At 43.0% G+C, this 27,919-nt stretch overlaps 1 protein-coding gene across 13 annotated transcripts in view; it reads right to left on the reverse strand.

The window, feature by feature from the left end:
- The window catches only part of TRAF3 (TNF receptor associated factor 3), a 70,026-nt gene extending 57,892 nt beyond the window's left edge, over positions 1-12,134 (reverse strand). For 8 of the 13 annotated variants that reach the window (XM_032111218.1, XM_032111219.1, XM_032111226.1 and 5 more), the window contains exons 1-3: positions 11,963-12,134; positions 11,588-11,722; positions 10,926-10,981 (exon numbers count right to left, since the gene is read on the reverse strand). The gene's annotated coding sequence lies outside the window, so the exon portion shown is untranslated. The remainder of the gene's footprint in view (positions 1-10,925; positions 10,982-11,587; positions 11,723-11,962) is intronic. The other 5 variants (XM_032111222.1, XM_032111220.1, XM_032111227.1 and 2 more) reach the window with 4 other exon arrangements.
- Positions 12,135-27,919: the final 15,785 nt, after the last annotated feature.

Raw genomic sequence — 27,919 nt, forward strand, 5'->3', positions numbered from 1 at the left:
GAGACAACCCTGAAGCCTTCTGTGTTTAGACAGCCACCAGAAACAACTACATATGGGCAAACTGCAGGCAGTGGTTACTGATTTAAAATGTGTAACTCTCCAACATCTATTTCCCCCATGCATTCCTCTCTCACTCGGTATCGGCAGTAGATCAGTTTTACCAGTTAACGTAATGCTGAAAATTCATCAGCCTGATTTCAATTCTCATACTGCCTGCTTTTCTGAAGTTCGTTAGTTTGGATCTTCTAACTAGTTCTGCCACAGTCATAGCAAAGCTGTAATACTGTCAAAGAGGACTGACTGACCACACTGGGTATCTGCAGAAAGAATAACCCCAGTCACCACTTATTCCAGTTAGTGAAAACAGATTAATACCCTCCATGAGCTTAGAACAATAGAAGCTGAACTCTTCTTCTCTATTAATTTACAGCTGTTATGCATTAGCCTCTTTACTCTTGCAGTGAGTACCTGGACATGTAGGGTAGCAGCAGGAAATAGCACCTCAGAAGTCACTTGTATGTAAACATTAAAGCTTTCTTAAAAACATTTCTATTTACAGGAAAATGAGTAGAGACCAGAAGAACAGAAAGACTTCAGTTTAAGGAATGTGTCATATGGGTTCAGGGAGCTGTAATAGGGAACAACGCCATACATAAACATTATTAAAACACTCACTAAATGCTCTTGTTTCTATTTCACTTAGTGTATGTAATACTTGGCAATAGGCTCTGATGCTTGAGCCCTGGTAACTGACTACTATACTAAGATATTGGTACATCTTTATTTGGTCTTCACACCTCTTCCTTGGAATTTACTATGCTTGCAGCAACAAAAAAAACCCCAAAAAACAAACAAAAAAACCCAAACAAACAACAAAAAAAAAACACCAAAACAAAACAAACAAAAAAAAAACCAACAAAAAAACAAAAACAAAAACAAAACCAACCAAACCCAAACCTAAAATCATGACTTGGCTTTGACAGTTCACTTGACATTGTCATACAACATAAAACTCGTGTTCAGTGGTGACAAACGCTATGTTTAAAGGTACAAAGTGAGTTCCAGTACTCTGCAGTTCTGGGCCCACTCTAAGTGGTGGAGATACATGATTTCATTTTGGTGTCAGTAACAGCACCACGCCTGACACATTGCATTTAGTCTTAACATCAGGCTCTACCATTTCATTTAATAACTTGAGACAGGCATCCATATGTATTATCAAGAGCTTTCAGTATATCAGTAAATTCTTGCACAGGTGTGTGGGACATGTATTCCTTTCTCAAAAGATACCTGTGCAAAGAAAACCCTTCATTTATGCAAAATCTCATGTTTGATCTTTTATTTACTACTTTTTTTTTAAAGAAACAGAAATACGTTTCACCATCCCACTCATTTTTGGTGGGGGTACTACAGCCCTGCTCTTATCACTCCCTAGGCCTCCCCTCATTACCTTCTTCACCTAAAAATAAACAAGGCACATCCTCAATACACTATAATATGTTATCACTTCTTCCCTGACTGTCCTGACTACAACCTCTCTGATCAACATGGTACCAGCATGGGATAATGCTGCTGGATGTCATTTTGCCTGAAGGATCAACAGTTATTCCTCAGTCTGGAATCCAAGCATAGCAAAATGCAGTGACAAATGCTGTTAATTGCCAAATCTTAGCCTGTAAACACAGTTAGTCTCCTAACCAGTTGAAAGTCAAGGTAGGAGGGAAGAGGTAAGGCTAAGTTTTGTTAATATTTAAGTATGTACCAAGAGAGTGCAGAATACTATTAGCCTTCTCTCTGTGCACTATCCTGGACAATGCCAGGTTCAAGGCTTCCTATTCAGGGTGACCAAGCACAACTTTCTTCCTTCCTGATTCATTTCCACCTTCGGCTTTGGCCTCACTCACCAAGCCAATCACGTAACTGAGGAATGACAAGTTCTCATTTGATTTGAAGTTCTATGGCTGGATGACATCATAGCTGCTATCTTTTAATTGCCCCTTTAAGGGTTATTATTAGCAAGCTCTAAGTTATTATTAGCAAACTGATAAAAACACTAATGGCCAAGTTCTCTCACACAACAGCTTGTCCATTTTACCAGTTATCACACTGAGTTATTCCAAAATAGATTATTAAGACCAAGAAGAATTATCCCCCTGCCTATTACTTGAACCTGCTGTATTTTGAGGAACTAACAGCATCTGACAATCACACAAATCCTGGCCAAGGTTACAGTAAGCCAACAAAGAATTTTGCAAACTTCTCAATTTCTCTTTTTGAAAACAGAAAATTGCACATGACATCCACTGGCTCTCACAACACTTCAACAGCTGGTAAACTCAGGTCAACTCCGTTAAGCTAGGTTTCCAGCTGCTAGATCTGAAATGATTTAAACTTCCCAATTCTAAGAAGTGGATTTTTGCCAAGCTACATCATCTTCAAAAGAAAGAAAAAGAGATTAGTCCTCAGCTTCTTATGAAAAAGTGCACCTCTTGCATTTCTTTCTCAGTGCTAATTAATGCCCCTAAACTTTTTTTGCTAGCTGGTTATAGCTACCTTGATTCTGTAAATCACACTAAAAATACTTCTACCTGTAATGAAAATAGAACCCATTGTGACTAGCTCTATTGCTCTTGGCCAACACCATTTCTAAAAATGAGGGTTTGGGTTTTTTTCTACTTACAGCCCTGTGGTGTGGGAGAATTCAAAGAGCTCAGCAACCTCATTCTGTCTTTGAAGCAATCCCACCAGCAAGGAGTACTTAACAAATTCACTTTTAATTTAGTTCATATCTCAGCTCTAACTACTGCAGAGAGAGTCAAGGGTCTAATCACAGGTGTTTAGTACTCCAGATGCCAAGTCACGTGTAGAACCGGCAGATAAAGAGATTAGCCATATGGAAGATCACATACTTTCCAAGCATCAACTTCACACCACAGGGGAGGACCTACAGCATTTAAGATGGTACTCAGTGCTTCTGTGTGTAGCACCATCTTTGTTTCCTGAGGTTTTTCTGAAGTCACTAATCAGTCAGGCTTTAGGCAAAGATGCCGTCATGATGTGCTTGTCAACACGGCTCTTTAAAATTAAATGCTAGTAGACAGCGTAAAAGAGATCACAGGAACTCAAAAGATTCACAAGAGGGTTTCTGCTGTAATGGTCAGTCTAATTAATTTCTGGATTTTAAAATCAAGTATTTCTTGAGACTGCATTTCTTTAATGCTACAGTACCTCTATCTACACAGAAGCAGGGTACGAACATAACAGAGTCAATACTTGAACAGATGAGAGCTACAACAGAGGCAGGTGCTAAAATCTAAATCACCCACACAAAAAGCATATGATTGACTCCTTCCATACCTTCCCATGGCGACAGTCTGTGTTTTTAGTATTCTATCTAATCACTTCAAACTGAAAAAAACCACATACCTTAGCAAGTATTCCTGCCTTTGGAAAGTTTTTTTAATAAAGAGAAGACCTTAAAAAGAAAAATACAGACATGGAAATAGTTCTAGGCAGAAGCCTGCTTCCACTAGGTACATAAATATTTCAATCCCAGCAGCACCACCTAATGGAGAGCTCACCATTTTTCCCCCTTCTTTAACATGACAAATATTTGAGTCTGGAGGTGTTAACAACTGGTACTTTAGCACATGGCCTAATTAATACTCTATAAAATCTGATTAGCTATAAGAGAAGCCAAACCCTTTCTTCATAGACAAGCAGGGTCCTTTTTTCTGCACACGACCACATTACATTCACATAGAAATTTATTAAGTACAACAAGACATTTGTTTAACCAGGAGATAAGATTTTAGGAAGATTTTAGTTAGAAATTTATTAAAAACCTCAAACAACAATAACTGTGCAGCAGTGCCAGCTACCTTAGGCATGTTTCAACCTGCCCTCAGAAAGCAAAACAGAGATGTCACTACCTCTAAAGTGTACAGAACACTGAAAAACCCCAATCTAAGATGAAGTCATGCATTCCCAGACATCATCATGTTGCAATTCTGCTAAAAAACACCCTATGGGAGATGGGCAGCCATTTATTGCAAGCATCAATAAAGTGTGTAGCATGATGCCTGTTGCAAACTTCCACCATTTATCTCTTGCCAACATACACGACAGAACTTATGTATAAATGGATCCATAAGAAGTAGGCTTTTTCCTCATTGCCTTTTGTTCTCTGCGTTCATTATATAAATCACAACATTTTAAGTAAGGCTTCAACTACTTTGAACTTTTCCAATTAACTCAGCATATGGACACTCTTGTTCTGGAATAACTGCCTTTTTATGTACAGCTCAGAGACTTTTAAAGTCTGTCTGCTCTACCTCATCTCAAAACAGTCACCTAATATACTAAGAGTTCATATTAAAAAAAAAACAACAAAACCAAAACCAAAAAGCACCACCAAAATCTTAGTAATGAATTCTGCAAAATTACAGCATCATACTTTGGCTATATGTACTAAAAGCTTTATTTACACAAACAGGAAAATTCCAAGCTTCTTCCTCATTTATTTTGAAAGAGTCTCCTCTGTAAAAATATATAGAATGCAGTGGGTAGATATTTATTTGCTTGTCCTAAATCTGTCTTTAAAAAGCAAATAGAAGTACACACAAAACCAACCAAACAAAAAAACCCCAACACAACAACAACAACAAAGCCCAAACACCAACCAAACCACACCAACTGCCAAAAGAGTAAATCCCCCAAAATTCCCTCAAAATCTTACTGGCTAAAATACTGAAATTTGCATGTCTAAATAATCCTTTTCAAAACGAAAGTGCAGTTCTCAAGAATTTGCAAAAAGGAAAGAGGAATAGGGGAAATGTATGGTGCCAGCTAGTGAAAAATATCTGATGAAATTCAATACACAAATTACAATAAACCTGTTTTATCTTCATAGAGATTGCAAGAGAATTCTTCTGTTCATGCTCAAAACCACACAGCTACAAAAACCACCTGCCAAACAGGATAAGCAACACAACAGCAATATCTACTAGCTGAACTACAGCATAGGATTCATTGACATTTCCATCACATATTGACACCATGGGTGAGTAGTGAGATGTATTTGCTAATCTGAACTATAGCATGCTCAGGTTCTGTAGATAGAAACATGATTCAACTCCTGACAGAGAACAGGATATTACTGACTTCAAGTAATACTGCATGTCATTAATTTCAAATGAAGTTAGCACAAATGCTTTATCCCCCCTACCCGAAACACTGAATTTTAGAATGCAATGAAAATACTACTGCATCAAAGGGTTCCAACACTGCTGGAGATTGCACACATGCAACTCAGTAGTATTCATTGTTTTAGGTCTCCAACCTCCTCCTACTCGAACTGCCAGCTAAATGGTAGCATTTTGAGAGCATGGCATTTTACAACCACAAGCACTTTACCTTCACCTATTGAATACAGAACTGGTATCCTAATCAAGTTCAACCACAACAGACATAATGATAAAAACATTCCCAAGCACAACATCTTCTCAAGGATGTTGTGCTGAACAGAAAAGAGGACAGTGCAAAGGATGGAATAAGAGCAAGTGTAGAATCATAGACATATGTACTTCAAACAAGAGTAGGGCACACTGCACTGCATCTTTGGTGACCTGGAAGACAAGAGCATTTTAATTCACCTGGAGTAGGAGGTGGGGCAGAGAGGGAATCAGAGAAGCAGGTAGCTACAGAGAGGTCAAAGAAAAGTGGATTTTGCAGATAAAAATTACTTGCCAGAAGCATGAAAATAAGTACAATCCTGGAAACAGGTTATTTCAAGAGAAAAAAAGAGTGATATAAAAGGAAGTAAAGGGGAGAAGGCAGTTATTTCACTCAACTGCAAGGACGAAACCACCCTGGAATAAAAGTCGTCCCTTAGCAACTCTAAAATGACAAGAAATCCGGCTGAAAGCAGGTCAAAATAAGTCACTTCTAAGAATCAGAAGAACCAGCTGGAGAAATTAAGAGCATTTATACTGTTCAGACAAACAAGATGGAAGAGAAGCACAGCACGGACAAGAGCAATCCATTAGTAACTAAACAGCGTAAAATGCAGAAAGAGGAGTCACTTAGGATGGTTTACAGGAGATTAAACAAGAACAAGTTAAATGAAAATTATGAAGTTTTACTTCCTATGCAAAAATCAAGACTTACATCTGCGAATCATTAATTTACAAGCCTCAACACTCAAAGCAACCTACTCTCACAAGGCTCCTCTCTGTGTAAAGACACAGAGAGGGCACAGTCAATCTAGTACAGCACACAAGATCTTCATTATAAAAACCTCTAATAATTGTTCTAATTATCTCCCTCTCACATGTACAGAGATGAGCTTACAAAACAAAATCCATTCACAATTTGGTTTATGAGCTGAGCTTTGCTACTACAAAGTTATTTTAGGCACAATTATCATGTAAGCTGGCTCCATAAAATAAGTAAAAAAATGTTACTTTTCTAGAACATCCAAAGGAGAAAGCCAGGAACAAGTACAAGCAGCAGAACAGCTACCACTGAAAAAATTCTGTCCTGTACATTCAGCTTGACAGAGGCACTGCATGTTTGCTGTGGGCATCAATGGAAGAATGAAGCAAGTGCTGTTTCCTGTCCCACAGTGCTGACAGTGCAGGATGGCACAGCTCTGCAGAGGAGGCAGGACTGAATGCCTCCACACAGCACTTGTAATTCACTCACTTTATCAACAGATGACGCTTACTGCCCTGCTGGGTCTCAGCACCTCATCATTTTTATGTCCTCAGATCATAGGAAAGTACCGCTACTCCCATGTCATTACAGACCAGGAAAATGGTCTGTATATGGAGCAAGAAGCCAGACACAAAATAAGCCACTAGATGCACCAAAGTTATTTTTGGAACTCCCAGTCAGCTACCACCTAACCTGAGCAACACCCAAGTACCTCTTTTCTTTCCCAGCATATATTCCATGCTTAAGAAAACATCCTGACAAGGCTGATAACCTCAGGAAGAACATCAAGTTCAAATGCACCAGAAGACAATAAACAAAACTAAGCATCAGCAGACTAAGTCTTCACTAAACCTGGTAATCCTAAAAAAAAGTCCTAACCACTTGACTGAGACATCATGCTTGCTCTTGCTCTGCTTCTTAGGCACACTGAATTTTGATTTTTCCTGGCATGGCAAAAAGTTTCAAGAGAAGGAAGTGACACTACTCTTAACTGGCCTGTGGCTTGATGATGAGAATACTCCCCAGGGAAGCAGGAAACTTGGACTGGAATCCCCCTTCTGTCCCTGGGACTCGGACATGATGTCACATCACTCAGCACTGCAACATCAAAGCCCCTTGTTGGTTTGGCCCTAATTTAAAGGCTCACAGTACACACATCTACAGGAATGAGAAAAAACCAAAAGCCAGCCTCCAGCTCTCCTAGATTTTACACTGGCATCTGCAGTGGACCATCTTCTCTCTTGTGACAGATGTCAAAACTTGCAGGAACAAAGTGACAGCCAGGAAGGCACTTCTTATCTTACACTAGCATCTGCAACACACTTTTCAAGACAGATCAAATCCAAATTACTTGTTTTCCTAGACACCCAAGAAAGATGTAAAGACTCATGGCATTTTGAGCTCGTCTTCAGTGCGCCTATCCTGCTTTATCTACAAAAACATGTTTTTCATATTAATGCAGAAACCAAAACATCGGACAAAAGTCCACTATTACTCCAAATGTTAAATTTTTCTAATTATGAGCTACCATACAGTCATCACTAAAACATGTAAAATGGAAGATTCATTACTTCTTTCACAAGCATTTTTGACTGAAGCACTTGGTATTTGTGTGAAAAGATACATTCAGAGCATTTAAATTATACTACAGAATTAATAGCAACTTTTATCATTGCAAATAATCTACAAAATGTTTCCTCTATACATCAGAGAAAACTATTTTACAAATCAACATTTTATGAAACCATATAAAATAATACCAGAACTATGAAATACTCCAACTTATGGCATTCCTGTTATGCCCACTGAGGTTCTAATGCCTGCAACTGGCAAGAATTCAAATCTTGATGTCCGAGTACACAACACCCCAAGTTCCACTACAAGCAGTGAGCCAGGCATGGAATCCATCACACGCATCCAGTATCGAACTTCTGCACACACAAACATGTTGAGACTTTGCTTCCCATGCTGCCCTGACTAGATGAACAGCAGAACTTGAAATTCTACTAAAATCACATTTTATACATGCAGAATAAAGCAGTGGGAAAGAACAACAGCATGGAAATCAAAGGCGTAACATTTTTTGGGGGGTGGAGAGGATTAGTGACCTACAGTTGTTGTATATAATTTTAGAGACACTAGCCCTGTTAACCTACTTACAAAGCCAACACTCAGTAGCAATTGAAGTCACAGTGGCAACCATATTTTGCACCAGAAGATCTACATGAAGAAAACAAACACTCCCTCAAAGATTTTGTAAATATCTCTCCCTCTCACACACACACACACAGAATTCTCAATACCAAATCACCTTTTGCCTCATTTTCTCTTTAAATTCTAAGATGTTTCCACTGGACACTTTCCTTACTTCCCTTAGGTATCCTAAGAGCTTTTTTGCCTTTATTTCCTTTTCTCCTCTTTCCCATTACAAAAAGAGAGAGAGAACACATCTTCATACATTGTGGGCACTTAATCACAGTTCATTGTAAGTTGACTCCCTTTCCCTCCCAATTCTCTAGTCCTTTCTTCTTCTGCCATAAGAAAAAAGACATCGAAAAAAATGAAATGTTTGTGATTTGTCAAAATTAAATATACTGCCTTTAAACTATCAATTTATGAGGGCATGGGCTTCCAGTAGGCAGAGCTGGGAAGCCAGTTATATCCTCTCTGTCAGCCCTTCACTATTGTAGTTTCTACAGCACCATTTCATCACTCAGGTTAAAAAGTGTAACATAAAACCTAATGCAACTACAGCACTCCTTCTTGTGCTACAATCACACCTTTATTCTGCTGCACAAAACCACACAACTCTCCTTCCCTTGGCTTCTTTTCCCCGTATCTCATTTTGAAATCTCCAATTTCTCCTACTACTTCTGGTGTTCCTGAGCCAGACACTAAAATCTCAAGGATGTTTCAAATACAAGCATCCTATTCAGAAAGTATCCATAGCTTAAAAAAAAACCAAACAAACACAAACAAACTTAAGCCTTGGCGATTCTTTAAAGGAACTGTGCACAAGTGTACGGATACATGAAACCAGTGTGTAATGAGAGGTCTTCACACATCGTAAGACGTAGCACCTTTAACTAAGAAACACTATCATAATAAAAAAAACCCTAATGAAATCCAGTTACTACATCATCTAAGGCATGAGAGATTAGAATGTTTTATTCTTACAATATCTATTCATACAAGACCAGTTTAGGGTACTGGAGCAGATTTAAGTCATTCCTATTTTTAAACTGCCTTTTCATCTGAAGAACTGTGATCGGCTGCTTATCAATGTATTTATATTCCAGTGGTTTAACAATACAAGTTAAAAATCAAGATTTTTGTCTTTTTCTACTTTCAGCATTGCCATATCTACTATAGAACAGCTGGACTTCAGTACCAAGAAAACCATTCCTCTTCCCTCCTAAAGTGTTCATTATGGACAAGGAACAACGTAAAGATCTAAAATACAACACGATCCCAAGATCATTTAAAAGACAAACTGTATTAACACAGACTAGTAAGACTTCATAAATAATCTTTGGTCACTGATGCTAACTACTGCCATCTTACTGAGTTTTCCAAGGTACAAACAGTAAATAAGCTTACACGATACTCAAGTTCTCTGAATCCATGCAAGAATGGCTTCCCAAAATTGGTATCATCAAATTTAATGACAGAAGGACTTCAGGAAAGCCTGACGACTGAGTCATTTAGCACCCCCTTTTGATTAGAATTAATTTGCTTTGATACTGAGTGCACTTTATTATTGTATATTCTAGGTCCAGCTATTATTAGAAGCACCTCACCAAGTCATATTTCAGTAAAACACCTACCATTCTCGTGCTGGAACAACACAACTTTTATAACCCCCTAGTGCCGCCTGCTTGCAGTGCCCAAGCTCATGATACATCAATGTTTCCGTTACCAAGCTCTATGAGGAGGGGTTTCCCAGTGCAGCCATAAAAAACTGATTCTGTCCAAACGTTCAAGCATTTCTCATCTTAAATGAATAGCCCTCTCCCTAACCACCATAAATAGCATTTAGATCTTAACCCATATGTGGTATGAGCCAATGGCTCATTTAAAAGGACAACATGCAGTATACACTATGGTGTCTCCAGTTCTGAACAACCATCAGTGTAGCCTTTTAAACCAGGCTTCTAGGCAAGTCAATAGCCATTTTAAATACATCTTTTTACTAACTACTTCAAATTGTACTATTTCATTTGTCTAAGCTAGACACTGCTAGCACACCTTTACATCATGCATCAAACTCCCTTTCAGTCTATGAATGCAAATTCAGATTAGGGCTCAATAATGCTATATGCATCCTATGGGACAAATCTGCAAGGAAAATCACACCATTCTATTCAAGAAATAGAAAACACATAAATTACAATATACAATATATAAGGCTCAGATCTCAACAAGCTAGAGAAGTCACAGACGCAAAGAAACAGCATATTTCAAATTGTATCATTGGAACTTCCCACATTTTACTACTACAGAAACAGAAAAAGATGAAAGATGCCCTAATGCGTGGTAAAGATCCACGCAGAGGAACACATACAGTCTGTCATGTCACACACAAGCTCTGAGCGGCAGAACATGGTATTATGCCTCTTAACATTGATACAATTTCTCCCGTTTTTCCGCAGGTAATTCAGATCTTAGGCACTCAAAGACACAAATAAATCAAGACATAAATGCCTTACCTTCCTATTTTACAAGCCACTGCAGTTCTCAGATTATGAGTCAGTCATAGGTTAATCTGCAGAGGAATGACTCAGTATAAACTTTTAAACATTCATTATTTTTCCTAACCTAAAACACGGCGATTCATTCAACGCGCTAAAACGCGGCGTCGCGAATCAGCGCATGAAATGAATGGCGTGAAAACAAAACACTTTTCTTTCCGCTCACGGCAGGCAGACGGGGATAGCGCAGCGCCGGTCCAGCCAGACGGACTTTGTGAAAATACAACTCCTTCCGCGCCGCTGAGGGGCAGCTCCGGCGCCGGCGGGTCCGGGCGCAGCCCCATGGCCGGGGAGCGGCGGGGGCTCCGCCGCAGCGGCAGCCGGGGGGACGCGCAGCCGGGACCGCGCTCCGCGCCAGGCGCGGCGCTGCCGGCAATGCCCCTTTAAAGGCCGTCGGCCCGCCCCCAGCACTGCATATGGAGGGAGCCAGGAGCGAGCGAGCCTTCTGCATTCAAACGACACATCAAACGCCGCAAGCGCCGCCGCGGCTCCCGGCTCCGCTCCGGCCTCGCCTCCCTCCCCTCCCCGCACAGGCACACACACCGCGAGGAGCGGGGCAGAGAGCGAGAGGAGCAGGGGAGGGAAGGGAGAGACAGGAATAAGTAAGTGAAAAGGGGCACCTGCAAAGCCCTGGAGTGCGAGTGCGTCCGGGCAGGAGAGTCCGCGCCGCCCCGCCGCAGGCTGATCTATCCCCGGGCACCGGCGGCCGCCGAGGTCCCGGCACGGGTTGCGGGTGCAGTGCGCTCGGCCCCTGCCTGGCAGCAGATGCCTCGGTCAGCGCCGTGCCCCCGCCAGAGCACCCCCGGCTCCCACCGCCCGCCCGGCCCCGGCCCCGTCCCCCTGCCCGGAGCGCCCGACAGCGGGAGGCGAGCGCGGCCGCTGCCGGAGCCCCGCGCGGGAGCCGCCGCCACGGCGGCAGCAAAGCTCCCGCCCTCCCTCCTCCTTCTCCGCCGCCCAGCCGAGCCGAGCCCAGCCGAGCCCCACGGCCGCCCTACCTGCGAGCGTGTGCGGAAAGCGGGGCGGCGGGCGGCAGCTGGAACCGGGCGAAGGCGACCGCCAGCCCGGCGGAAAGTCCCGACCGCTGTGCGCCGTCTCCCCCCGCCCCGCACTTCCTCTCCCGCCCGCTCGGGCTGGAAATCCCCGGCGAAGCCCGCTGCTCTCCCGGCTCCTCCCAATCACCGAGGGCGGGCCCGGCACAGCCGCTCAGCGCGCAGGCGGCAGCCGGGGGCCGGGCTTGCCCTGGCCGCTGGCCCCGGCTGCACCTGATGCCTCCGTCACCCTCCTCCCGCGGGCACGACTCGGGCAAAGGGGCCCCGCGCCCCGCGAAGGAGGCGTGGGTTGTGCTGCGGCGGACGGCGCGTCCCGCTCCGGGCGCGGGGTGGTGCCGGCGGAGCCGTGGGGGCTCGGCCGGAGGGCGGGCGCTGCTGCTGGGCACTGGGGGAAGGAAGGGCATGGGGGATGGCGCCGGGACGCGGGGCTCCGGGAGAGTGGGATTGGCGCGGCGGAGAGCCGCTCGCTTCCCCTGCCTGTCCCGAGGGAGGTGCAGCAGCCCCGCTCAAAGAGGCGCCACGAACACAATAGCGTTTATTAAACAAAGAAAATGCCACTGGGAATAACGGGAGGGAGGGAAAACAGCGGTTGGGAGGGGGAGAAGAGTCTGGAAGAGATGAGGAAAGAGCAGCGAGCCAGAGCCGCTCGCCCCCCGGGAGAGGCCGGTCGGGGTGCCCCGGCAGCCGCCGGCCGTGGGTGCCAGCCCCGAGTCCCGGCGGCGGGCGGGAGGGGGGGTGTGCCCTGCCCGGCGCCCCGGGGGTGCGAGAGGCACCCGCGTCCCCTCCGCAGGCGACCGGAGAAAGGGGGCGGCGCTGGCAGCCCATAGAACCTGTCGCTCCCGGCAGCCAGGTGAAATAAATGCCTGTGTCGTGCTCCGCTTGCATCGCGCCGTGTCCTACCGGGGGCATTTGCCCAGCCTGTACCGGCGGTCTCGCTCTTACACGGGGCATCGTTGGGTGTCGTGGCTTGTCGTGTCCCCGCCGCCTCACCGGGCTGCGGGGAGAGAAGGAGGGAGGGGGAGAGGCGGCTCTGGCGCAGAAGCGGAGCGGGGGCTCAGCCGGTGCCGGGAATGCCCAGCCGGAGCTGGGGTTGGGGGGCTTAGCCGGAGCCTGGGTCCAGGGTGGGCTGGAGGAATTGCTCCACAGAGGCCTTCGGAGCCCCGGGTGCAGCGATGGGGCTGGCAGCCGGGAGAGCCGCAGCTCTAAGGAATGTGCGGAGCTGAACACGGAGAAATGTGTGGTGTTTGGCTAATTTCAGTGGGATGAGGTCACCGTCCTTTTTGGACGTTGTTTATCGAGGGATCACTAGGGAGGAACAGTTGGATGCGTGATCCTGAACGGACAAACTCTGCGTCATAGTTGCCGCTTGCAGCATCTCCACGCGTCCCGAAATCCATCCTGAGCCTCCTCGGTCTTCATCCCCCGGCTCTCTGTAACGCCCACGCCAAGCTGCCCTGCAAAATCTAAACATCTCTAGCTCCGGCAGTGTCCTCACCAGCCTCTAAATCACGAAGCTTGGCCGCACTAATTCCCTCCTGTGTGCTGTTTTTCTCCTCATCCCACTTCTCTGCTTTCTCTCTTCCCCATCTCTCTCGCCTTTGCTGCTGTCCCCAGTCAAAGGCTGGCTTAGCTGTCAAGACAACTGCGGCTTTTGAAACGATGCCGTGAACCTGCCATCAGAAAGTCTCAGACAGATGCCTTACATGTTCTCATCACTTGTTCAAGATTGCTTAGCTCTGGACCAGCAGAAAGGACTGTGCACCAAGCCTGGATTTCTCCAGCAGCAGGGCTGCAAATAAGTTTCTATCAGAGACAAACCTGCAATTTCCTCCTTTGCCACTCTTTTTGCTGTTGTATAGGTGTCCTCTTGTTTTGCCCTAAAAAAAAAAGGAAAAATGGAGAAAACCTAATAGAATTCCAGTACCTGTAGCTCTAGCAGCTGTACTAATGTATTCTTCCCTAAAAAGAGAAAACAAATTCTTATACCATTTAAAGATGTCAGAAGCCTTTCCACCTTAAAAAAATGTCTGTAGCCAAAGGGATAAAGTGATCATTTAATGAAATACCTACCATTTCAATTGCTTTGGTGGGTTTTTTTTCTTTTTCAATATTGCGACTACAAAATTTTAGAGATTTCTAATACAATTATTACAGCAAGATATGTCACCAATATTTCACCTTTAATTAGTTTGGAATTTTGTGTTATAAGCAATGTTTTCTCTGGGGTTTAAAGTGCTGTCTCAAGGCTGCTGCAACATGCTGAACACTTCTGCTTGGCAGTAGTATTTAGAATATAGTCGTTGGAGGGGTAGCTACTTAAAACAGCAGAAATAATAGTAAAGACCGTGGAGTAGCTCTATATTTTAGTAAAATGGCTTGAAGAAATAAAATAATAGTGCATTACATTGGAAAATCACCTGAGAGGAAAGAATAAAAAAAAAAAAAATCTACTGAGAGAAGAGTGGTAAGCCGTTACAAACTTGGACAGGGATACTTATCTCCAAAAACTATTTGGAAGACATAGAAGAGCAAATGGCATGTGATTATGGGAAGCTAATTTCTCAGCTGCAGGCTGGACGGTACCACTGGGAACTGGTAGGGCTTAAATGTTCTGGAGTGTCATAGAAACTCGATTTCTCAAGCAAACAGTCTATGTGAGAGGATGCTATTTTAGGCCTAGTATTAATAAGCAGCAAGGACCTTGTAGTAGGCCATAGTGTTGAAACCAATCATGAACTGAGTGATCACAAACTAATCCAGCTGAAGTTGAACTGCAAGAGAGACAAATGCAGATACTTGACGAAGGCTTGGGATTGCAGAACAGCAAACTTAGAGAAATGGGGAAAATTCCTGAGGCTGACATGATGGATGAACCCAAAGATGATTTTCACTTACAGATATTGGAAGAAGCAGCAAATAACAATTGCCAAAGCAAGTATTTGTTCAAGGTTAAAAAGGTTGGAAGCAATACCCTGTGCCTCAAACAGTATCGTGAAAGAAGGAAGGTGGTGATGCTGGTAGCCTTAAGTCTAGTGCTCTGACCTTACTATGGGGGTGAGTTCCTCCATGAGAAAATGACTGTGAGCAGCCAGCAGAATGGCTATGGAAAAGGCTCACTTGAGTCTATGATGCACAAAGCATGGTATTTTTAGTAGAGAGAGGGAAGTATTAATATGGCTTTACACAGTACAGCTAAGGAACCTTGTTTGGAAAATTGCGTCCAGTTCTGGTGACTTACAGCCAGAAAAGATTGACTCAGGTTGCTACAGATGCAGAAGATGAATACTGGAGTGGCAAGGGAGCATAGTATCTGTATTCTTGGATGGGAGCTGCAAGCAACCAAGCTTAGCTTCCTTAACTAGCCAAATTAAGCCAAAATAGCATGATTCACACAGTAAATATCAAGGAAAGAGTACTATTTAAATTAAAGAATTATGCTACCACAGTGATGCATGGTCATAAATGGGTCATGAGTATACTTAGGCTGAAAAGCTTTCTAACAATTCCAAGAGCAAACAAACAGTACTCCAGGCACAAAAATCTACATTATTTTAAACCAGGGCATGATTCTTTCTTGTGTCCAAAGGGTATTTCAAGAAGACTGAGCTGCTGACCTTTGACACTGTACTGTAATCATTCCCAAGTTTCAGGCCTGTTTCTGGTCCTCTGCCCCATCTACATTTGGCTTGTGAGGTTTTTTTTCAACTGCCTCTGTGGCACTGGAAATTAGTCAGAGACAGGATGTAGAAAGGGCTGGTGACATTAAGTCATCAGGTGGTTTGTGGTGCATGTTGCTCAGAGGCATACTGTGATTGCCAGATTTGTGCCACCACAAAACCTTTTCCCTCAGGTGAGCCTGGCAAAGGACTGTTTTGTGCTCCCCCTTGCCACCTTTTCAGAATCTTCTGGGAGATTTAATTGGTGAGTATCTTGTTGCATGGGTACTGGTTATAATCTTCTGTGATATTGTGCTTGAGAGGTTTAGCCTTTTACTGCAGCTCTTAAGTTTATTACCTCTTACCAAAAAGGGTTCGGTGACCCTTGATGAGTGGGGATGCAGAAAAGTTATTGCTCTGAGATCTCCTAAACAAAATGGCCTTTGTGTGTTTGTAGAGGGGGATCATTCCCAGTCCTATCTTCCCAGAAGCGGCATCAACAGGTTATTTTTAATGCTGGAAGTAAACCTGAGAGAGGGAGAGATAAAGAGGGCAGCAAACCATTGTTTCTTGTGTGAATTTGCTTATTGCAATTAACAGTCATTCAGCTGAACATTTGTAATTGGGAATGGTACAGTACATCCTTATTAACCCAGCTGTTTCAGCTGCAATTTGGCACTGCTTCTGTATGGAATGCTAACTCTAAATGTCGTGGTTCGTGTGCCTCACATGGCTTCTCCACAGTTTCTGCAGAAGGTGGTTATGGTTTTTTTTTCTAATCAATACCTATTGTGGATCTGAGCAACACTTAGCAGGAGCCAGTTTCCACATTTCTGGCACTGAGGCAGTTACTTCACTTGCAGCTTCCTCATCCTATGTTACAGGTTGAAGATGCTTATTAACAGAATAATAAAATCATTAAATTTATATTTTTTTTTATTGCTGAAGCACTGCCCAAGAGGACCTGTATTGTGGGAATACACATTCATTTATTGCATCCTATACATGAGGTAGGGGTTCCTCAGAGTTTATTTCAGCTGGTACTAGGCAATAATGTCTAATGTGATAGCCCATTTGTTTAGGGGAAAAATTCCCCTGCCCAAGCTATGATTCTCTACCTTAATTTCCTAAAAGTGATGGTTTTACAAATGACAAGCATTTGAGGTGAAACATTCCCCAATTCTTCCAGAAGTAAGTTATATATGCCTTTATGCATTTGCTGTGTAACACTTTTCCTTTCTTTCAAGTTAATTTTAATTCCCAACTCAACTTATAGAGCTACTTCACAATTAACAAGAAATATTAGTATGGCATAACACAACTGCATCTCAGTAATCTTAGGGCCTTCTTACTGTCTTGTTGAGACTATTAAAAATATATTGAGGTCCTCAGGCTCCCCTGTTATCAAGACTGCCATTGTGCCCGTGCCAAATTGACTTTGGAGTCAAATGAAATTTTTGAGTGCGTGTCAGTGGATTCCCAAAGAGGCCTGTAAAGTGGTTCACGTGAACTCTAAGCTGTGCCTGGAAAAAGAGACAAGATACAGCTCCACAGCAGGGAATTACTAGAGCACAGCAATGCCTCAGCTATATATCTGCCTCTCAGTATGGCTGCAAAATCAGAGCTGTGATGGGAGGAGTGCAAACTCAGCAAGATCAGCTCTCCACCATACGGAGATTTCCCTGTGACAGCTGAATCTGAATATAACCGATAAAAGCATCCTAAAGGCTGCTTTGTGCCTTTAGAGCAGCACAAAGAAGCTTTATCAGGAAGAAGGATTTGGTCCAAAAGATTTCTCCAGACATAAAGTGTCAGTTATTATGCTAGTTTGTAACTAGCAACTGCAAGGATTCTGTTGAAACCTGGCAAAGTAAAAGGCTGACATGAATATAACAGATGTATTGATTTATTCAGATGCCCTCATTTTCTGGATGAAATACCCTTAGGATATCCTGATATTCTCAGGATCTTTACTCCAACAAGAATCTCAGAATCTAATCATACAAGAGAAAAACCCTTACCTGATATTATCAGGTGGGTATACTTTCAATGCTGAGAGTCTGTCATTATTGTAGAAATTGTTACAGCCTCTTCTTCAGTAATCAATAATAGCTCTTTCTTCAGAGTGATGTAACTACTTTTACTTTCACCTTTTCTGCATGTAGTCATGGGAACACCAAACAACCTGTGAGAACCAGGCTTAGAAATAATTAGAGCATTACAGATGGTTGGGAGCTGGTCACTGTCTCATAATTTTCCTGGCTTCCAGCTTAGCTGTGTGCCTTACCCCCAGTGCCATCAGAGCATCAGAACAGGTGTGAGAGGCTTTTTCATGTCCCCTTTAATTGACAAGGCTCTAGGTAGTTCTAGAGGGATATTTCAGAGTATTCTAGAAGGTTGTTTGAGCCTCTGGATGTTCGTTTGTTGTAAGTAAACTGTCCATAAAAGGTGCATTTACAAACCCTGAAGTATTCTGTCCTGCATTTACATTCAGTGTGACCCGGGCAGACCAACTAAACTTCAATACTGAAGAGATCACCATGGGATGGAACCTCTGTGTTTGCTGCCCTGGCAGATTCTTGAAGAGAAACCAGTCAGGAGCAGTCACCATAGAAAGAACAGTTGTTCTAGAAGCCTAGAGGCTCTAGGCTCTTCTCTCATCACAATGGTTTCCTTTGTCCCATCCAGCCCTCTAGTGGATCCACACTTGCGGGATCCAAGACGTGCACACCTGTATGACAGCATAGTCCTTCTACCCTCAAGCTTATAGTCCCTTGTTGATCTGCCTCTTGTGACTCCACAGTTTTTCCCACTGTTCTTAGAAATTTTCTCACTTTTTATGGAAAAATGGTAATTCAGATTTACAGTTTCCCTGGTACCATTCATTCTGTCTCATGACAGTATGCATAAAACGAGGTAACTCTAGAGAACCAATAATTATCCAGCTGTTTGTCTGAAGATACCTCTGAGCTGGAGATTCTATTTATCCACCCGGGTCTTCAGAGTTAGGAGACATCAGCATATTCACTGGCTGATATTTAGAATTATTTCATGTTCACCTATAATTTTTTATCACAGTGGTTGGGGAGGTTTCTGACCTGTGCATATGAACAAAATGACTAAAATACCAGGTGGGATTGGGAAGAGAGTGGCTGTCTTGGGATGAAAACAACTGGCTGTGTTAGCAACCCCCACATACTGCATTGTTAAAACCCAAGAGCAGGTATCTAGTTTAAATGTATCTTCGGGGAAGCATGATTATATTCAAATATTTTCCTTGCTGAGTTTCAGCATTCCCTGTATCAAATATGCTCAGTTTTCAAGTAAAAAGAGTAAAATCCAAATGCTCTCAGGACAATTTCAGCCTAGCCCCTATGAATCAAGCTTCCCTTCTTGTCCCTTCTTACTGGTTATGATGAATGCTCCGTGAGCCACATTACACCCTAATCAGCATTTGCATAATCTTTACTATCTCTGTGATTGCAGTATGAGGGGGTTATATATAAGCTAGGCAGTAATTAACGAGAGCTAGAAAGAACCCAGTTCCAATGATTAGCATGAGGCAGCAATGATTCAAGAGCTGTGAGTCTTCCATGCACAGCATTAGGAAGAGAGCTACCATGCTAGGAGAACTACTTTGAGTTTCTTAATCAGGAGGGACTATTCATATTTTTGGTGCAGAGCCCCACAAAAGCCCAAGCAGCAAAAGGAAGCCAGACAGACCTATTGGGCATTGTGTCTTCAATTACTGGATATAATCTTCAACAATTCCACTGTAGAGGCTGCTGTTTTGGTGTTGGGGGGATAACAGACAAGTTCTGTTGGCACCAACCCACACAAGAGCCACGTCCACCAGAGAAGAAGCCCCTACTGCTCTTCCAGATGCTGAAAGACCTGCTGTGGAAGTGGTGAAATTCTAGCTAGGATTCTGCAAAGGTCTAAGCTAGAAGTATTAGAAAAATTCCTTTGGAGCCTTCAGATGATTGGAAAGGAGTGTGCCTGACAAACTGGCTTGTAGATTTTCCATAGTAAATGCGTGTGCTGCTTCTCTCAGCAGTGGTCATCTGCTGGAGCCATGGGATGGTGTCTCAGTCACAGACATCTCCCTGCCGAAAAATGGGCAGAGGGTAGTAACACTTTGCTGTAGTTGCCCTTGAAACTCAGAAAGGTTGCTCAGGCTGCAACTCCATAAGAACCCTTGGAGCAGCAGAAGATTTAAGGAGAGGTTATCTTACAGGACACACTTAGTAATCTGCTGCCAGTGTAGGAAACAAGGATTCTTTGCAAATAAAAAGGAATTTTGGATTTATTTGTTCATAAGAACAGTTAATAATAGAACAGAACCTGTTGTCAAACTGCAGGCAAGCCCAGACACTCTTGTAATTTTAGCAGATGGAGCCAAAGGAGCCCCAGAATATTCTAAGGACAATCCTCTCACTTTAATAATAGCAAATGTCATCAGTGGATTTGAGGACAAGGAGCCGCTGTGTTCAGCCTCAAATGGAATAGCTGAACTCTCAGGATTCCTAGGGAGCTGAGACCATGGGACTTCACCATTCACTAGGTCACACCACAGCAGTTCCCAGGTCCTTCACTTTTTCGTCCTTCCTAGTTTGTATCCCAGAGAGATAAGAGCCATTTTTTTGATCCTGGACCACTATCCTGAGTTCAGTCCTCAGTGTCTGCTCCAGCTTCTAAGAAAAGTGCTTTCACATCCTGAATTGAATGCTCCTCTGTTGCAGACAGATGCAAGTTAAAATGCAAAAAATCTTCTGTCATCTTTGCACTGAATTAAAAGCCACAAAAAGCCAATTCTTCTTTGGCCTCAATCTTACCTGAGGAATGCTAATTTGCCTTTGTGCAATTGCGGCAGAATGAGACCAACATAATCCAGACCAGAAAGAGGCCTCAAACTCCTGGGCTGTTTAAGATACTACACAGTCATAAAACCAAAACCCAGTATCCCTCCCTCCTCCAGTTTCCCCAAGGTATCAGGAAACATTCTGATCTTAGATCCAAAGTGGAAAGCTGTGGTATTTGCACTCACTTTCTTGGAGTTACTCCCAATCCATACAGTCTGGTAACAGACTGTCGACTCAGCTGAGAACAGAACTTTTTCATTAGTTGGGCCTCCCATTTCAGTGGCTGTGGAGAGAGAAGGTGGCAATCTGCATCTTTCCCTGCAGAAAGAAAGTTATTTCCAATGATATTGCTGATGAAATATAGCTTTGCATCTTTTATAGACATCAAGAAGTTCTTTATTTATAAGAAGGGCATTTCTAAACCTCAAACACACTTGAGAAACTACAAATTGCCAATTCTCACAATCTTTATCATAAGTTTTGTGATATTTGAGGCTTTTTCCTCAAAGTACCAGCTCTTGGTATGATGTGATTATGTAAAAAACTCTCATTTTTCTTTCATTTAAACAAAAAGGCAGTAATTTTCCTGCTCTCATGGTTGTAGATAGAAGCTTAAAAATATAAATTGAGCACATTGCAAAGGCTGAAGAATCAGAAAGCAAAGCAAAATAAATTGAACATATATTCACTCTTAAACATTATAACTAGAAGTCCCTTTAATAATACTTCTTTTTTAAATATCTGACTCATTATTTTTAAATGATTCAGTTTGGCAACACCATATAGATTCATTATGCTCTTGGATAAAATTCTTTGTCATGCTAAAGGCTAAACTGAGCCAAGAGTAATTTCACTATAAACAATTACATGTATTGTCTATTCTTGGCTTTTTAAAAACATCATCTACTCTTTACAAAAACTCTGTAACACAATGAAGACTAAAGCGTTCATCTAGGTGAGCTCCAGTATATGATAAATATAAAAATTGAAAGGCACAATGGAAATAGAAGCTAATAAAACTTGAAATAGGTGAGATTTATTTCTTTAAAGTCTAACTTTTCTCATACCCACCGGACCACAGTCTGTTTTGGGTTACACTAGGGTAAACCTGGAATAAACCCAGTGAAATAATGTGACTTTATTTGTCACAACTTATATATATTGCACTGAATTGATATCAGTTCTGCTAAGTGTATTTGTCATTCCATTTCTACTTCCACCACTTATATCAAAATCTACTAACAACAATGTGACTGGGGGACTGAGGAAGTTCTAATATTAAGCCTGTGTGTGCAGCTTCTGTTTGTCTGATATCCCTTCTGCCCTGCTTCTGAATGTGTATTCTGAAGCCCTTAAAGGTGCAATCATGTTTTTTCCACAGGATCTGCTACCTCTCTGAGTAAGAGATCATTCTGTTGAGGTTTAGATATGAAGCATGCAGCGAGAGGGACTCCTGCCTTCCAGATCTGTATTTCACTCTATCCTTTAAGAGGAACTTGGTGCTACAGAAACCAAGCCCTATAGAAAGCAGGTGAAAAGTGGGTATTTGCACACTCAGCTAGTAAGGAATCCAGGATTGCAAAGAGTTTAACATGCTGTGCTACAAACACCTTCAATGAGAAGGGAAAAGCATGCAGCCTGCAAAAGAAACACTATCCAGGAGTCATACTTGCAGTCCTCTAATTCATAATCAGAAGGTGTTGTCCATTATGCTACCAGAATGCTGTTGGCAAGGTCTTTGCTTGGACAGATGCACCTATAATCAAAGTTGAAAGATGGATAATGAAATTTATCTGTAAAACCCCACCTAATTTCTCCCAAAAATAACAGAGCAAAACGAAACCCTTGCCAAGCTGATATGAAGATCAATTGAGTGTTTGTGAAGCCCTCAAGAGCAGCAGTGATAAGTACTAAAGAGAAAATTTTAGGACTTGAGCTAGCACATCACTGACAAAAAGAGGAATAGAGGTCTTACATGGTTACTCTCAAATCCTCCAAAGCCAAGAGCACTTATCCCTCAAACCCTCTTTTAAATTCCTGTTTACTGCCTAAGAGAATCATCCAGCTGGGATTCAAAGGGCAGAAAAGAAGAATGTACCAGAGAAAAACAAATATATAGCACCCTTACTTAGGAGGAAACAGATGGCTTTTAAAACAAGCCTGGATAACACAAAATAAATAGGTAGGGCACCACACATTAAATACTGCAGATAAAACAAAATTACTGAGGGGTCCTCTGTCCATCTTGTGTATCAAAGAAATTCAAGTCCTTTGGAAAGAATAGTATCCCACTAAGAACTGCATCATAACACAGTCTTTATTCTGACATTTTTCTGAGTCATCTGAATTTCTGAATCACCTGAACTTTAACCTCATTGTCACCTGTACATGTGGATTTCTATTTTGGGTTGAGGGCAAGGAGACGGACGACTGATTTTTTTTTTATTGTGTCATCCAGAGTCATTCACATTCTCATGCTCAGAGAGAGGAGACACTTTACATCCATTCCACAGACTTCTACTGCTTGACCTAACGGAGCAGCTTCTCACAGTGCTGCAATGCTAGGTGCTCTGGAGGAAGAGCTCCTCTGCTGCCACCACAGCATCACTGCTGTTTAACCACAGTAGAACAGTGGGGCTTAGCAGCCTGCATGCCTTTCCATGCACTGATGGGGGGGTGTTGCACATCTTGATGGGCATTCCCCAAAAAGAGACCCTACTTCGTGTCATGCTGCTCATTTTTCCTATTGTTTTAACTTCACTCTCTGTTTCTCAGGAATCCCATCCTCATCCCAGTCTCTTTCTCATTATACCAACTCTGGATTTTCCATCCAAGTACTGTTCTCCTTCTACACTGTCAATGCCTTTGCACCAAAGAACAGCCATCTTTTAATCATGTTCATTCCTGTTTTTCTCCCTTGAGGTTGTACAATTTTCCTTTCCCTTTATATCTCTGTCACCTCTAAGCCTGTGCCCCATACCAGCTATCATTTTGACATCTTCGCCAAAATAAACACCCATTTTAACACCATAGGTGTTAAAATAAACACCAAAATAAACACCATGGGTTACTTGAGACAGCCATGCTGCAATCTGTTGGTGCATGAACACTACAAATAACACGAAGTAAAAAACCATGCAAGAGTAAGGGACAGTACGTTTGTCTGTTGATGCGGGTTCACAGTTTCGTTGTCCATCATGCAGTGCACTTCAGCTGCACATTTTAAAATAGTTGTAGGAGGGCCCAGGAAGCCTGAAAGCTGTCTAGAACTGCAGGGTTCAAGAGTCAAGAATTTTAACATCCTGTGATCTGCTTAAGAGACCAAAGGAAGGGGCCAAATTGGGCTTGACACGCTTTTTCCTGCAACACTAGGCTTGATTTTACAACCTAAAGAGAATGAGAATATTCTGGTGAGGATGTTTATTGAATGGGAAGTAAATCTAGACTCAGTCCATTCCCTACCCTTAAAAATTAGGCAAAAATCACAAAATCCCCAGACTTCTCATGGCATAGTCAAAGGCCTTTTCTCATTGAAGAAGGTCAAGGAAAACAGGTTTGAAAATCTAAAATTTACTTAATTTCTAAAGAAAGAAAGAAAAAAAGACAACACCAGATGATTTTACCATGAAGCATTAAAAGACACAGGTGCAAGTAAAAGGGTCAGAGTAAATGCAGCATAACCTGAAGCCTTCAAAGGGATAGCAATAACACACTTAATAACCAGTGTCCAATTTTTGTGCCCTTGGAGTATTCCAGTAATAACTGGAATGAGACTGATTTTTGTCTCTAATCTTATACATCTCTTTTCCCACAGTTCAGAGAAACCCTGCTGTCTGGAATAAAGTTCTGAGGAGACAAATACAGAACAAGACTAGGCATGACTAGCCAAATTAATTCCAGAGATGGCCTGGGATGCTGAGACTCAGAGATAAGTGCTGTAATATCTGGAACAATTATTCTCCCCCTCTGTTGTCCCTCAAGAATCTCTAATTATTTCATGCAACAGATAAAAGCTTCGAAAGGTCTTCAGGATCTTCTCTTGTAGCATAGTTCCAGCTCTGCCTCAATGCTCTGCTGATTGACAGGAGGTGAATGGATCTCTTTGTCAAGTGTGCTAACCCCTGCCTCTTGTGTCATCTCCAGCAGCTGACACAGAAACAGCACAAACAACAACAACCTAACACAATAAAGCAAAGTTTTAGGCATCAAGCTCCAGTTTGAATTCTGAAAGGAGACAGGCACTGCCTGGTGGCATGCAGTCAGATGTCTCTCCCATGGGAAGGGATGGATTTAAAGCCTCGGTCAGATGGCCTCTTGCAAATGGAACTGTGGCAGTGTAAGGAATGTCCTTGTCCTTTAGCTACAACTCCTGGCCTGAAAACTGTTGCTTTCCCTTAACAGGGCTGGCAGAGGTGCTTGTGACATAACTTGCGTGCCTCGGTGGTGAACTGGTCCAACATTGCCCTGGGGCAGGTGAGGAGTGCTCCAGGTGAACTGCTGTGGTGGGACAACGGTAACCTCGGGCAGGGACATGACCAACTCAAACAGCTGGAGGGATGATCATGTCTTAAATTGCCACAGTTTCTTCTAAAGTGGCAATGTATACCACACCACCAGCCAAGGATGTCTCCTCCTTTCAGTGCCTCCTATTTTCGGTAACTGGCATGTCAGTATAGTGGGTTTTGGGATCTTCTTCTGATGTTACCTTGCCACCTCCATGCACTGGAGGGGCAAGGGGTCTGACACAGATCCACAGATCCTACTGTGGTGGTTGTGTTCTGATTATCCCATCAGTAGGGCAATCCACCTTTCACAGCAAGAAAATGCACTAACAACTCAAAGGCACTAGTAAAAGACAGGAAGGAGGCCACAAGGAATTTTTTCCCATATCAATCTCACCACGAAGTTGGTTAAGTTTAGCCAAGAGTCACTTGTATCAAAAGAGAATATTCTTTAGCTAAAATTAATTGTGACCCTTATATGATGATCCAAATAATAACGAGAAATGAATCTTTAACAGAATAAAACCAATAGCAGCAGACAGGCTTGGAGATGTCAGATGGTGCCTGCCCATTCTTTAGGGTTCCCAGATATGCACAAAGGCAGCAGGCTGCTTTTTAAACCTTGCATGTTTTCACTATCAACTGACTTTGATTTTGCCCTGTCTTCTGCCTCCCTCCCTCATCATCACTATGGTGACTACTGTATCACAGCCTTTGAAACTCTCTCTCTCTCTCTCCCTTATTCATCCTTTTTCTTTTAGCATCCCTTTTCCTTTTGACCCAATCCTGCCCTTTAAACGATAGGATCAGATCTGGACTGAGACTGAAGTCATCCCAGCTGTCCAGCCTGTCGCTGCTGCATGCTTGTCTCATTGCTCATCAATCATCTCCTGAACTACCTCGGTTTGCCAAGCAACATTTTAAGGCGAACTGAAATAAGCAACAGTTCACCTTGAAACACACACTCCCAGCTGTGACAGCCAAAGAACTGACTGACAAGCAGCTGTACAACAAAGGGGAGGGGAGGAGAACAAATGTCCTAAGGTAAACTTTCCCTTCTCTTAAAACAGTCTCCTCCATAATACAGGTAATGAATGCTCATCCATCTTCCTTTTATTGATTTAATCTTATGTCAAACCTACATTTTCACATATTCTGGAAGTGATCCTGTTTCCCTCCACGTGTCACCCCCCATCACGTAGCACAGCGACTGGTAGGAGCAGGGTTCAGGGATGATAACGAGCTGTGTTGTTTCTGATGCAAGACACAGCCCCAGAGGCTCAGAAGTGCTAACTCAACTTCAGCTTGGCAAATGAAGTCTGAGGCTTCAGACAGAGCATCTCAGCCCTGTGTGTCTCCCTTAATGTATTGGAAGAGAGAGAAAATACTAAAAGCATCAGATATGTGAAGGACCAAGTACAAATGTTATTTTAACATGACTTGCTCCCTTTCACATTTTATACCGATTTCCTATAGAAATAAAGCTTATGAGATCAGCTGGGCAATGCACATCTCTCACCCTTCAATCTTCTTTCCCCCATTAGCCAATTTCAAGAGCACTTAATGGAAAGTAAAGTCCTTCAGGCTTAATTAAATTCTTACAGAATTTATAAAAACAGTAGCCAGGAAGCAGAGACCATGATTTGGACTTTTCCAAGTTGGCCTCTGATAATTTTGCTCCTGTCACCCAATTTCTAGAATATCAATTTACTTTAAAAGACTTGGGCATGGGGGGAAGGGAGTGGGATGGCAGGGGTGAATTATGTGTGGAATGCTGTAAGGGCAAAGCAAAGGGGAACACAGGGCCACAGTGAGTACAGCAGTGCATCAACTAATGCCATCCACAACAGCCACTGTGGTGCTGTTGTGGTGAAGGCAACAGACAAAATCCTCACAGCCACCCTCACGCAGCATGCCATGGACAGGCAGTGAGGGGAGTAAGGCAAGATAATGCAATGCCAAAAACAGTGTGAAGAAACCAGGAAGCCTCATGTAGCTGTGTGACTGTGGCCACACCAGTGGGACCAACAAGCTTCTCCTGAGCAGCCGACCTTATGGTCCAGGCAAGGACTAACCAAATCCTGGCCTAAAGGCCTGAAGTCTGACTTGATATGAGCCATAAAAGGGTACTGTACATTAGGGATATGTCATCCAGGAAATGTCTAAATATAGCTTTACATGAAATGAACATGGGGTGCTGACAATGACTGCCACGAATGTGCAACCTTAGGATAAGGATGAAAAATGAATCAATTAAAAATGTATAATAAGAAATAGCAGCCACCGAGGAAGTGCACTGCACAGTGCAAAGGGCTGATTGAGTACCAGGGAGCAGCTGTGGCTCAGTTCTTCCACCTTTAGCTGCTGTGTCATGTAAGCCCTGGTACTGGTGTTAAACTACTGTCCCCCCTATGAAGCGCTGGGGTGAGCCCTGTGCTGTCTAGAGCTGGGTGAAAGAGCTGTGCAATGGCAGGCAGCAGGAAAAGGACATTCCCTAGCTGGATTGTGGTCAGTGGATAAATGGTCAACAGCGGAGATGGGCTGTGTATGGGTCCTGTCTCTGGAGCAGAGCAAGTTCTGGAGAGTCTGTTGTGATTAATGGGGATGTGAGAGACCTTGAGAGATCACCGGTTGTGGAGGGGTGCAGGGAAGTATCTCCCTGTTTCCCTGGAGCTCCCCATATACTGGGAGTTGTTACTGCTTGACCACAGCCCTGGTGTTATTTATGCTGACAGCAGCAGCTGACATGGCCCTGCAAAGAGAATGATCGAGTCAGGTTAAAAAGGAGGAGGAAATGACAAGATGATTTCAAGAGAAACCTGGAGCAGCAGAAAAACGCAGAGGCTGTAAAGTGCAGAGAAAATGGAAAGGAGGATGAAAGGC

This window comes from Corvus moneduloides, chromosome 6 (genome assembly GCF_009650955.1).
Source record: "Corvus moneduloides isolate bCorMon1 chromosome 6, bCorMon1.pri, whole genome shotgun sequence".
Classification (NCBI taxonomy): Eukaryota; Metazoa; Chordata; class Aves; order Passeriformes; family Corvidae; genus Corvus; species Corvus moneduloides.